The 13,541-nt window shown below is 32.6% G+C and overlaps 1 protein-coding gene across 1 annotated transcript in view; it reads left to right on the top strand.

The window, feature by feature from the left end:
• Window positions 1-13,541, top strand: part of STPG2 (sperm tail PG-rich repeat containing 2) — a 683,119-nt gene that overhangs the window by 472,262 nt on the left and 197,316 nt on the right. The window lies entirely within an intron of this gene.

The raw sequence follows: 13,541 nt of genomic DNA, 5'->3' as shown, positions 1-13,541 counted from the left end.
ATTCTGAGGCTGAGCATTTGTCATAATCTTTTTCAACTATAAGTTTTCTTCATATTTTTAGATTTAGAATTTTTTTTTCAAATAAAGACATACAAACAATAATGTCTATATTGGGAAATTATACTGGTCTAACAGGAAAACTGATCTAACACAAGTAGTCAAGAAACTTATTGATATGCAGGGTATACAAATTGAAATGATTTTAAGGGCTCTGTATCTCTACTTACATTTTTAGGAAAAAGTGATGGGAGTGTCTTGTGCCTTTTGTACAGTCTTTTGCATATATTCAGCAAGAATGGTTTACTTTACTCACTGAGGACTAAGCTCTGATTTTTTTTTTTTTTTTAATCTTGCCCAAATTCCTATCTAAGGGGCCTGGGGAACCATGCCCTACAAACCATATATTCTCATCAGATGGGTTTTATTTAACCCTATATGTCGTGAGTTACTTTCCAATTTGACTCTGGCATAACATTATGTGACAAAGAAGAAAATCAAAATATTTTGCCTAAAAAAATGTTTCTTTTCCATATTTTGAAATGGCCCTGCAGAATCTTCTTTTATGGGGGAAAATATGCATCTGTAAAGGATCTCTATTAACATAGCTAGATCTTATTCTTCCAGGCCCTCCCAATCCTGAAGAGATTAACTGAGAGTCTAATACCTTTTAACGTCTGAATAGGCAACATGTGTCATCTATTGTCTCTAAGGGCAGCCACTATGAGACTTCAGAAAACCTTGGTCTCCACAGTCTTTTATCTCAGCCTGAGCATTTCCTTTTTATTGATCTCAGGTCTTTAGACAAACTCAACCAATTGTCAACTAGAGAATGTTTAAATTTACCTATACCCTGGAAGCTCCTGCTTAAAGTTGTCTCCCCTTTCTAAACCAAACCAATGTATTTCTTAAGTGTATTTGATTGATGTCTCATGCTTCCCTAAAATGTATAAAACCAAGCTGCACCCTGACCACATTGGGCACAGGTCCATGGTCACTCATATTTGGCTCAGAATAAATCTCTTCAAATATTTTACAGAGTTTGACTCTTTTCGTCGACATCTGTTTGGTCTTCTAGGATAGAGATCCCCAACTCCTGGGCCACAGACTGGCCCCGGTCTCCCTGTTAGGAGCCAGGCTGCATAGCAGGAGGTGTTGGCAGGCAAGCAAGCAAAACTTCATCTGTATTTACATCCACTCCCCACTGCTTGCATTACTGCCTGAGTTCTGCCTCCTGTCAGATCAGTGGCTACATTAGATTCTTATAGGAGTGTGAACCCTGTTGTGAACTGTGCATGTGAAGGATCTGGGTTGCGTGCTCCTTATGATAATCTAATACCTAATGATCTGTCACTGTCTCCCATCACTCCAACATGGGACTGTCTAGTTGTTGGAAAGCAAGCTCAGGGCTCCCACTGATTCTACATTATGGTGAGTTGTATAATTATTTAATTATATATTACAATATAATAATAGTAGAAATAAAGTGGATAATAAATGTAATGTGCTCGAATCATCCTGAAACCATCCCGTCCCGCCTGGTCTGTGGAAAACTTGTCTTCCGTGAAACTGGTCCCTGGTGCTAAGAAAGTTGGGGATTGCTGCTTCAGGAGTAGCACACAATTGAACTGGTCTGTTACAACCATTTTCAATTTCAAATGGTTACCTTGGTTAACTTCCTATCTCAAGACAGTGATCTGAATGTCTGCCCCAAATTATGTACTGAAACACATTTTAAGCTTCTTCACTCCCCATTGGTGGCCCATCCTCATCTGCAGGCAAAGCCCAGCGAGTCCCTCTGCTGTTTTCGGCTTCTACTGGCTAGAGATTAATCTTCCAACTTTAATAACATGTCTCTTTTGCAGACCTCTAAGGCCATCAATAAAATAAGTTAAAAAACCTTTAAAACTATTTTTTTCCCTAAAAACAGCCTGTGACAGTTAAGAGCATTTCAAATTAAAGCCAAAACAACAACTAAAGAGAAAGAAATGTTTCAGAAAGCAGTGTTAAAGAATACCTGTTTTTCCCATTAAATATTAACATGATTATAGAAACAAACTAACTTTTTCTTGAAGCATTTAATGTGGACTCTGGGTCCACAGGTCTACAAGGTGAAATAATTATCTGACTTATAGAAAAATACTACACATAATTAAGATAATAAATGTTATTGTTCTGTAGTAACAAAAATGGTCGGGATGCCTGCTAGATCTGCAGGATATACGTTAGAAAGCATGTTTTTCCTGCTTCTGTTCTTTCCTCAAAGCATTTTCTGACAATTAGTGAGGAGTTCTTTAATTACATCTAGTTTTTAGTGAAAAAAGAAGTGAAGTACCATGTTCTGAATTATCATCAGACCATTAGGTTTTGGTTCTATGTATGCAGCAAGTTTATAACCTGGATGTGTAGGACGGAAAGGAAAACCAGAATGTAGCTAATTAAAGTAATGGGAGCTGACCTGAGTATAAAGACAAGGAGATGCTGACAGTATAATGCATTGTATTAATAACATCACCAATAATAATAATACAACAACAATAACAAGGACTATTTATTTTTTATTTCTAGTTATGAGTTTAATAAGTTTGTATACATTTCCTTGATCTCTCAACAGTCTTATAAGGATGACATTATTACCCTTAATTATTAGAAAATGAGTCCCATTGTCTCATAACGTCAGAAAACATAAATTATGTGGCCATGACCACTAAAAATGGTAAGAATAAAACTGGAATTTGATTTACGATGCATCTGACTTCAAAGCCTATGTTTATTTTAGTCGTAATAAATTTCATTGTTGCTGAGAGAGTCTTCAGCATATCTCAAGCATAAGATCGATTCAAGTAAACACAAACACTGATAGTAAGTGGTCCAAACCTTTCAGGAAGTTAAGACAGGAAAAGATTTCTTTCTATAGGTACATTTATTCATTCACATATTCAGCAAATATCTGTTGAGCACCTTCTATTTACCAAGCTATTTTAAAGCCGGGTAGATCCCAGCATTACAATTCTTTGAGGTTTGCATATTGCAGCAGATTACTAGCCTGTGACTGAGGGATGGGAGAGTAGTGGAGAGCACATGCTTCATCTAGATAGGACTGATATTTAGCCACCACACATTGGGATGGCTTTACCTGTTGTTGAAATATGTTTATATCCATTGAAAAGTGCCATTGTCTCAAGCTCACTTTACTCCAGGGCCTTTGCCACCTGGTCTTCCCCTAGGACTACTTCAGACCACCACAGCAACTAAAGGGTTAATGCTTATCTTAAGTGGGGAGGCTTTAGGACCCTGCTTTTTACCTAAGCTATTGTAAGTGGTCAGTCAGTGCCATTGCTGACCAAACTCTCAGATTAGCTCTTAGGTAACAACATGGGATCTCCCTCCTAGTAATGCCCAAGGGTCTTGCCTATTCCATGTCCAACCTATGTCCTGTGTTCCAGGGACCTCAGAATGAGCACCATTTAGAGCCACACTGGCCCCTGCCAGCCTGCTGGACTACCGGATGGCCCACTGTAGCTCTTTGACTGGCTTATTCACAACTGTTTCCCTCTGCCCAGAACAGACCTAAATACCAAAAGAAAAGGTGGTATTTCCTACAGAGAGTGCTAGCATCTTGGGGGAAAAATGCTTAATGTCATTTTGGCCCCGTGAGAGGTTGTGGCCACCCACCACTGCTTGGCCCTTCCCTGACCATCCTCAAATTGTGCTTGAGTAGACTGTAGCCCCTTTGGCGCCTTGACTCCAAGAAAGCAGGTAGAGAATGGAGCAAACTGAAAGATAGGGGATAATGGGACAGCCTTAGGCAAAGACCAGGGACTGCTGAATTTCCTGGCAGGGTGGGGATTCTAGCAAAGGAGGAGGAAGCAGAGGATGGAGGGAGCCTGCAGTAGTAGTTTCAGGCCAGGAAGTATTAGAAGTGCAAATTCTTGCTTTCAGCATTCTGAGTTAAATATCATCTCCATTTAATTCACTACATGAAAGCAAGTCACAGGCATTAATAGCATTGATATTAACAATAAATCCAGGATCAGACACAATTCTAAGACATTTGAGTCTTGCTCATTCAACAGGAAAGGAAACTGAAGCATTTGAGTGCTTATTTATAACTTAAATGGCAGAGCCAGAACTTTAACTCAAGCAGCCTGGCAACATGCCCATGCTCCCAACAAGCATTTATGCCACTTCTCATCTGACCAGAATGATTCATTTAATCCAATTAAATGTGCGATTCAGATTTATTATTGTTATGTTTTAGTGGGTGATAGAAAAATTGAATATATAAGGACCTCAGACTTGGACTAGAAAATATTTAAATGCCATTGCTATTTATTTAGTTGAAGCTGAACTAAGAGTCAGCACTATGAACAATGTTATTGATCTGAAGAGAAATTCTCTACTTATTGAGACACCTAATGACTATCCAGATGGCACATAATAGCTGTCAATTTAATGGTAGAAATTTAATGTTAGAAAAGTTTGGTGCAGTTCTCTATGTCAAATCATAGACTAGACAGAGGCATCACTTAGTGATAGTCACATCAAACAAAAGATTACACCAAATGTTTCTAAATATTAACAAATGATTTTAAAATTATTATAACTTGCATTATAATTTATATCACTAGGCAGTTGAATAGCATTTTCTGTTAACTTACAGAATATAAATCAATATACTTTATTAATAACAGTATATGTATATATTGGTTCACATAAAGTATCAAAGCTTTTGGAATCTGTGAGTGCTTAAGGTGGAGAGTTAGCAAATGCTGATATGAATTATATGTATTGATGCATATGGGAATTTCCCAAAGGTCCTGATGTTCCTGGTTTCCATCATAGATCTATGTTCAGTTAACATCAATGTATAATTCACATTTTATATAAAAGACTAATTTTTCAAAGTAATAGGATATATTACATTATTGATTTCCTTCATGAAATGAAAGAAGATATACTAAAAAAGAAAAAAATTAAGTGGCCCCTTTGCAACTGTAATAAGACTGATAACAAGAAGATAACATGAAACTACATTGATATACAAATGGTGGATAGAGGGCTATGGTTTCTTATAATAAATCCTACTTTCCTGCATATAGCTTTGCACTGTGTGCACATAAAATTTGTTCCTAAGCAAAACTAAAAATTGCTATTTGTCATAGAACTTCAAGGACTCTCACAAATCTTCAAAACCACATATTTTAATTTTTGAAAACCAAATTAGGGTCTACTTAAAGCAGTATAGAACTCGTGATGGATTACACATGGGAAGACTTATAGCCCATGGGCTTCTCTAGTTAGAAAGAATCAGATCATTGAGCCCAATATTTATTTATAAAGATGAAGCAACTGAGTGAGAGTGATCTCTGGGCTCAAAGAGTGTGTTTGTTTCAGGGTTTGGCCTGGAATTTATGTATAATGAAATTTTTGTAGTATACTGTGTTGTCTTTTCACTAAGTTAAATATAGGTGTGAAAACTATTTACAGTACTAATTTTTATCTCAGTGAAGTTTTGGAGGGAATCTAGAAACAACCTATGTAGTTAGAACTAATTAAGTAAAACTGTAACTAATTTAACTACTGCAGAAGCCATGAAGTTGGCCAAAAAGGATTTGAAAGTATCCTGAAAAGGATGTCTTCCACATTACAGTTTGGTGGTAGGACATACCATCTGGCTAATTTCTCAGAGTCTGGAATGAAAGCAACAAAGGATTGCCAACCCCCCATGATCATAAATGAGAATCTCTGACAATGTCTATTAATTATGTCATAAAACTCACTAAACAAGCCACATTCATATGCCACATGGCAAAGGTTAAAAGGCAGCTAGTGAAGTCAAAGATTCTAGAGTATTTGCAACTCTGATAGCTGCCGCCTCTTAGAATATCAATGGCAAAATAAAAAGCCTTCTTGATATTATTTTATGAACTCTATCTTTAAAATTCCAGCTTCAAGTCCTTTATCTTAAGAACACCATAGAGCTTGGCTAATCACATTGCTGTACTGCTGAATTCTTTTTTTACAGCAAGATACTTTCTGCTCACCCTAGTCAGCAGCTGCCATGTAGCAGAGGCTTTTTGCCTTGTGAGTGGGATTTTTTTTTTTTTTTAAACCGTAGCTATAAAAAACAATCGGCCATGCTCAGTTCTCCATCTGTCTTTTATGTCCCTCTGGATTACTTAAAAAGGCAACAGTTTATTTATAACCTCCAAGTTATACTCTAAATAATATTTGATTAAGGCTAGTTTTTAAAGTTATCAGAGAAATTTCATAATCGTACCTTTAGAATATGAGAAAAAGCACATCGCAGCTCCCTTTAGCGTTCCCGTACTACTGAGCCATGCAATTTGCTTGTGCACTTTATCCAGTTTTAAGCATGACATTGTGAAGGAAAACATAACAGCATCCAAAATCTGGTGTTGTCACTGACAAAAGCCTTAATATCTCTTAAATCTGTGTTTGAGAAGAGGGGAGCAAGGTTACTTTACCTATCGTGACCAAAAGTTTAAAGTAAGGAGGCTTTAGAAAACTAGAATACTAACGGATATGTTACTAGTCTGTTAATTATGCTCTGGTAAATCACTTTGGTTGTTCTTAAAATGAAAGAATATTGAACATCATTGCACCTTTCCCAAGTGACATCTGCCTAATTGAAAAATGGATCATGTTATGTTTCGGGTTCCCAAACTCCTGAATGTCAAATGTTCCCTAGAAGTTTCCATGAGTGGTTAGAGCCATGCAATGTTTGCTTGTCTTCTGATTCTCTCCATTTAGTATTAAAAGGTAGGACACATCAAGTTATTGATCAAATAATAAAACATTCCTCCAGCACAACGTCCAGACAGTTTGTCACAAAAAAGATCCATTTGTTGAGTGTTCATCTATTCCTTTTAAGGTGCTTATTTGTTTGGCTGGGGACTAACAAAAGGTAATTCATTTGTCAAAAGCAGTGACATGGGAGAGACAGAAGGCTTATTTTCTCCATGAGTACTTGTGACAATTTGTGTCTTGTTTTCTTTCAAAGGGAAAGAAACTAATGTATCCTGATGCTGTATGTGTTTGAGATGCTTAACAAACATTTTTTTTTCATTTTATTATCAAAAAGAAATATATCACTCAGGTACTTCTCTTAAATAATATATAAGCATGCCCATTTTAAAAGGAAAGGTTTTCCTAAAGCTATTTTGTATTTCATAGGTTTGTCAAAAGATCAAAGGTTACATCAAATAAGCATCACACCATCTTTAAATTTCATTCTCTTAAGTCACTGGACAGGTGGTAGGTGAACTTTGCCATATCAATTCAAGTCTAGACTTTCAGAATTTAAAATATTTGAGATTAGAGGCCGGGCGCGGTGGCTCAAGCCTGTAATCCCAGCACTTTGGGAGGCCGAGACGGGCGGATCACGAGGTCAGGAGATCGAGACCATCCTGGCTAATACGATGAAACCCCGTCTCTACTAAAAAATACAAAAAACTAGCCGGGCGACGAGGCGGGCGCCTGTAGTCCCAGCTACTCGGGAGGCTGAGACGGGAGAATGGCGTGAACCCGGGAGGCGGAGCTTGCAGTGAGCTGAGAGCCGGCCACTGCACTCCAGCCTGGGCGGCAGAGCAAGACTCCGTCTCATAAAAAAAAAAAAAATAAAATAAAAATAAAAATAAAATATTTGAGATTAGAAAGATTGAAAATCATGTTTAAAAGACATTCATCTCCTTCTTTGAGGTAAATTTACTGTATCTTATTTCCTGGTCATTCCCAGTTTATAAGGCCCAGTTTGTAGGCTATAGGTATTGTTGGAAAAATAACTACACCCCAAAATAAGGTGAATTTTACCAAAATTCTCTTTATAATAAAGTTATATTGAATTCTCTTATAATTTCAGGAACTTGTAATATAAAGTCCCTTTTGGAAAAGACACAATAAGACAACTTCAATCACTGCTAGATATGTATGCTTATAGAAGCAAATTGAAAGAGTTCCTTAAACAAACAAATTACTTTAAAGTTAATTTAATATTAACTTAATAAGTATGTCTGGATATATAGCCTTGCAACTGTATATTTAATGTTGTTGCAAATAAGCCTTTTAAAGTAACTTACAGAACTAAAGACTTAAGTAATTGTATTTTGGAGATTACTTATATATGCAGAATAAATGAAATAAAACTATTGTACTATGATGCCATAAGAGTATTAAAATCTGTTTCAAAAAATGCTGTACTTAAACTACTTAGGTGGAAATTAAGATAATATGCTTCAGGAAACTGCTATGTGACTAAAATGTGGCTGTACAAAGAGAAAGTTATTATTGCCTAAATGCATGTATAGAGTTTGTTTTATCAAATGTGAGAGCAGCACCAAAGAATTTCTCTGTAATAATTTAAACAGCCGGTTAGAAAATGGAGATAATTTTGGCAATATCTTTAAAAGGTTATGCATTGAAATTGAACAACCTCTTTTTAAAAATTGTTCTGTTAAAATTTCTACTAGACTAAAAGCTCCATGAGGTTACATTCTAGTATTTCTGGCATATAACATACATTCAGTAAATGTCTGTTATATAATGAATAAGGAGTTATTTTTATCAGTTCCATGAAAAAATATATAATCATTCCAAGGAAAAATATATAGTCGCATGATTTGATTGATTGATTGATTCATCAACTATTTATTACTGCTCTGGTCTAGGTATTTTTCAAAGTGGTGGCTAATATTGCCTTACTACTGAAAAAGTTCCATAGCTCTTCAGCTGTTTTGAATTTATTTGGCAATTGTTCTCTAAGGCTTAATTTTCTTTTCTTGTTTTGATTATTTTTTTTCTAAACTTTCAGTTTATATATTTCATTACAGCCTAACATATAAATGTGTAAGAAAAGTTCATAGATAACATGAATTTTCTTATATTTTATTGGTTGTGTGATATTTTCAGTAAGTTCAGCAATTCAAAAATGGAGAATTAACGTTGTGCCTACATTAATTGTTTATAACTCAAAATCAGTCAAATAATTTTGTTACATTCAGTAAAACAACTTCAAATTGTACCATGATTTTATTATTATTATTATTATTATTTAAGTTCTAGGGTACATGTGCACAACATGCAGGTTTGTTACATATATATACATGTGCCGTGTTGGTGTGCTGCACCCATTAACTCATCATTTACATTATGTATATCTCCTAATGCTATCCCTCCCCCCTCTCCTGGCACTATTTACCATGATCTTTATGAAAACGAGTTATATGCTGCTTTGATTTTTCTAGAAAATGATTTAAAATTAGAATGGGCATTAAATATTTTCACTTCTTTGGTTCTGAGAAGTTGATATAATATGTAAATATTTCTATCAAATTTGTTATAAATAATATTTATAGATCAAAATTTATGACAAAGTACATTTTATATTTTTACCAAATATTATTTATCATAAATGCTATCAGTAGTACTTCCTAAACCTTAAATATGTCACTGTTTGTCACAGAATATGTGATACTAAAAATATTAATATATTTTTATAGGCATGTTTAAAGGTATATACTATATACAAAATGTGTGAATTATGAGATTTATTGACATTAATGTAGACAAAATAATGTATTACATGAGAGCATTTTATTTTTATTTTTATATTTATCTGCAGTTTCCATCTTCCTAGAAAACACTCTACAAATAGGTCTAATTTATTTTCTTTGGGTTTGTTTATGTTGCATAGTAAAACTCACAAGCAAGTCACTTTCATTTGTCATTATTGCCAATAAAATAATTTGGAGAGGTTTAAAATTGAAAAAAATAAAAAAATAAAAAAAAAAATTTGGAGAGAAAACAACTTTATGATTTATTGGTTAGAGCATAATAAGTTAAATGCCAAATAAACCATGGAGAATAAAGAATAGGTGTTATTATTTTATGCTTGTAATCATGCTTTGATCAAAAACAACTATGCCTACAACTTTCTTATGTCATATTTGCTCCAGATATTGATGGCAATGAACTATCAAATAAACAGATAAAGGAAGAAATGTTTAGTAGGCATTATTTCATCTTTTAGCAAACATTTCTTACTTAGGAGAAAAATAAGAAATAAAGCAATATAAAATATTGTTTAAAAGACATCAATGAATTTCCTTTTTTATTATAGCACTGTATATTTGTATGTGTGTTCAATTTTTTTTTCCATTTTTTCCATTTGGACATAAAAAGGTTGAAAGAAGTGAGTTTTAGGTTTTTAAAAAAATCTCTCTGTATCTGCTCTGCTGTCATGGTCTTTGATAAGGTGAAATAAATAGCAAAAGTTATAATGAATTCAAAAGTCAGCTAAAATTATATTCTATATCTTTCTTTGATATTAGTTACAACATGTTCTGCTTCAGACACAATAGAATACTAAAATAGAACTGATAGATATCAATGTTCATATATGTCTCTGTGTGTATATTTATATATGCATATATGTACACGTAAGTGCTATGATGTATCATTAATGCTGAAGGATTGATTCATATGATTAATGCATATTCTAAGTAGAATTATTTTATTTTTAATTATTTTCTGATAATATAAATATGGCCTATTTGTGTATGTTGATTTTAAATTTTACAATCTAACTAAATTAACTTATTATTTCTAGCAGTTGTCTTGTATATTCCTTAGGTTTTTGTGCATTGATAATAATGTGTGCTAAAAGAGAAATTTAGCCTCTTGCTTTGAATATTGTGTGCTTTTTATTTCTTTTATCTTTCTTTATTGTGCTGGCTATCATGTCCAGTACAATATCAAATAGAAAGGGTGAGATCTTTGCCTTTCCCCCAGTTTTAGAGAGAAAGATGCTAATATTTTACTTTGTTTATTAAAAGTAGGTTTCACATAGACATTATATATTCATTATAAGATTACTTCTTTTATAAAACTGAACTCTTTTGTACCTCATAATTCTTTGTCTTGCAGGATATGTAGTCTATATGCCTAACCTTGTTTTTAAGCTATTTTCTTGACTGTGCCTCTTTTTTTCCCACCCCTCTTTGACTATATCTGTATCTAAATTTTACTATTTATTCTCTCTGTTTTTTTGAGTTACAAATGTCTTTTGAAACATATCTAAATATGTAATTTTCAGCATGAATGTTTAACAATTTTATATGTGTTCTATTTAATATGTTATAATTTTTTGTTTATATTTACTTCTTCATGCTCTTTTGCCTTTTGAAATATTTTTGTGTTTGTTTGGCTCTTTTGTCTTCTAAGTTAGAGTTTTGAATGCCATATATCCTATTTTTCAATCTACTAGTCTTAATATTAACTATTTGAACATAAAAACATTTGAATCCATATTTGTCAAATTATCAGTATCAATAATGAAATCATATGATTTATCTCCCTTATTAAACATTAAAAATTATTGACTCATTTTAAATACTTATTAAGCAATTCCTTATTATAGAGAATGTTCACTTTTCTCTGCCAATTTTTGGCTTGTAAATTAATTAATCCTTTAAAATTAGATTATTTTCAAACTTAAAAAATATATATATATTATATAGCATTACTTCTTTCAACAATGTATTTTGACTTTGGCATTCAGTTTTGTGATTACAGACATATTTGTGATTTCACTTTAAGTAATTTAAATGCTGATCATTGTTCCTTTGAAACCACAGTTTCAACTCTAGTTCTTCTCTTCGAATAGTGTTCATTTACTCAGCAAAGTTATTTGGCCAATACATTTTCTGGGCACATTGTATATAAATATGCCTTTCTACATATCAATGTCACATATCAATGGCAAGCTCATCTTTAGATTTCCTACCAAGTCCATAGTAAGTCCTAAATAACCATTTTTTATTTTTACATTATATTTATTTCTTATACTATATAATTAGCATGTTAAAAAAAATGAACCTATCTCATATGGTTGCTAAAAAGGTTAAATGAGTTACTATATGTTAATATTAGAGCTTCTGGCATAGAATAAAGGCTAGGTAGTTATTAACTTCCATAATTATTGTTATTGTTACTATTATTTATTGTTATTGTTGGTTTTACTTTTTTTATCATCATCACCATATTCCCAAATGGTTCCTTTTGGCAACCAATAATTGATAGGGATTTAAAGAATATAGATTATATGTATAATAACTAAACACATGTTTTCCCAAATTTGCTATCACAAAAGAAACCCTTAAAAATTCTGGAAAACTTTGGAATAATTTGCAATGTTAAATATTATATATTTATAAATTTTTGTATTATTTTCAGCTGTAATATGTAGCTATGCTTTATTTCAACCATTTTAATTCATTAAATACCAAAGAATTCTACAATTTTGTCTTAAGACTTTTGAAGTTCTTATGTGAATCAGTTTTATTTTAAACATATTTATAGATTTCATTTATAAACAAATGAAATTTGAATTAAATTTCATTGCTTTATTGAGTATTTTTTTCATTTTTCACTTGAATTGCCACATTAATATAGGGACATATAATTTTCTTTTGGGAGCTTGTTTGTAGCAAACAATATTCCAACTTTTTAATTTGTATATTTTAAGTCAATAAAAATAAAAAAATTAATAAAACATTAAAGTTTTGTATTTAACACTTAGAAGCATCAAAGACTGTCATTCAGTGGTATGTCCTTCGATAAGTTTTAGATCAATTCAATTATTATATTATTATAAGAATGCAAATGACAGAGAAACTAAAACAACTGATGTGTGTATACATATATACACATGTACATATACACATACATGTATATTGTAACATGGTTGATAATATTTTCTTAAACATTTGCGAGAAATGTCTATTTCTGTCTATCTATTGATCCACCTACCTACCTATCTGTCAACTATCTACCATCTTTCCATCCCCCTTCTAAATATAATTAGAACAGCATATGGAATATAATAAACATCCAATTGAATTGTTGTTGAATGAATAATTGATAATTTCTGAGGTCATGTTTAATAACCTTCTAATTATAGGATATAAACTTCCTTACCTTATTCTGATCACTTCAACATTTTAGCACCATATTATTGATGTAGAAATTAGTCCTATTTCCACTTCTCTTCCTAGTCTCTGTCACATTGAAAACACATTCTGTATCTCACTGCATCATTCTTTGGCATGATGACTGGTACAGTATTTTTTGTTGGTTCATATTAATTGCGAATGTATGAAACATATTGATATCTGTGAGTCAATAAATGTGTTATATACTTTTTGAAAACTAAATTTTGCGTATATGTACATTACATTTCAGAGCAGGAACTCAGGATTATAAAAAAGGATATTTTACTGAAACATGTAAGGCATAAAGTCATTATTAGGTATTAGAATTTCTTCTCACATTATGAGTATATATTGATACTAATTTATGACTTTATTAGATTTTTTAATATTATGAACATTGATATTTAGTCTGTATTACAGCTTGATAGTTTTTCCTTTTAAAACATAGCTGTGATCTAACTATTTTACTTTACCCATGCCAGTGGGAAGCTCAGAAAAAAAAAAAAATAAGCATGTTAAAATTTGTGTGAA

The sequence above is a fragment of the Trachypithecus francoisi genome, unplaced genomic scaffold (assembly GCF_009764315.1).
Source record: "Trachypithecus francoisi isolate TF-2019V2 unplaced genomic scaffold, Tfra_2.0 Lachesis_group1, whole genome shotgun sequence".
Classification (NCBI taxonomy): Eukaryota; Metazoa; Chordata; class Mammalia; order Primates; family Cercopithecidae; genus Trachypithecus; species Trachypithecus francoisi.
Note: the sequence above shows the minus strand (reverse complement) of the source record. Positions and strands in the feature narration are given on the sequence as shown.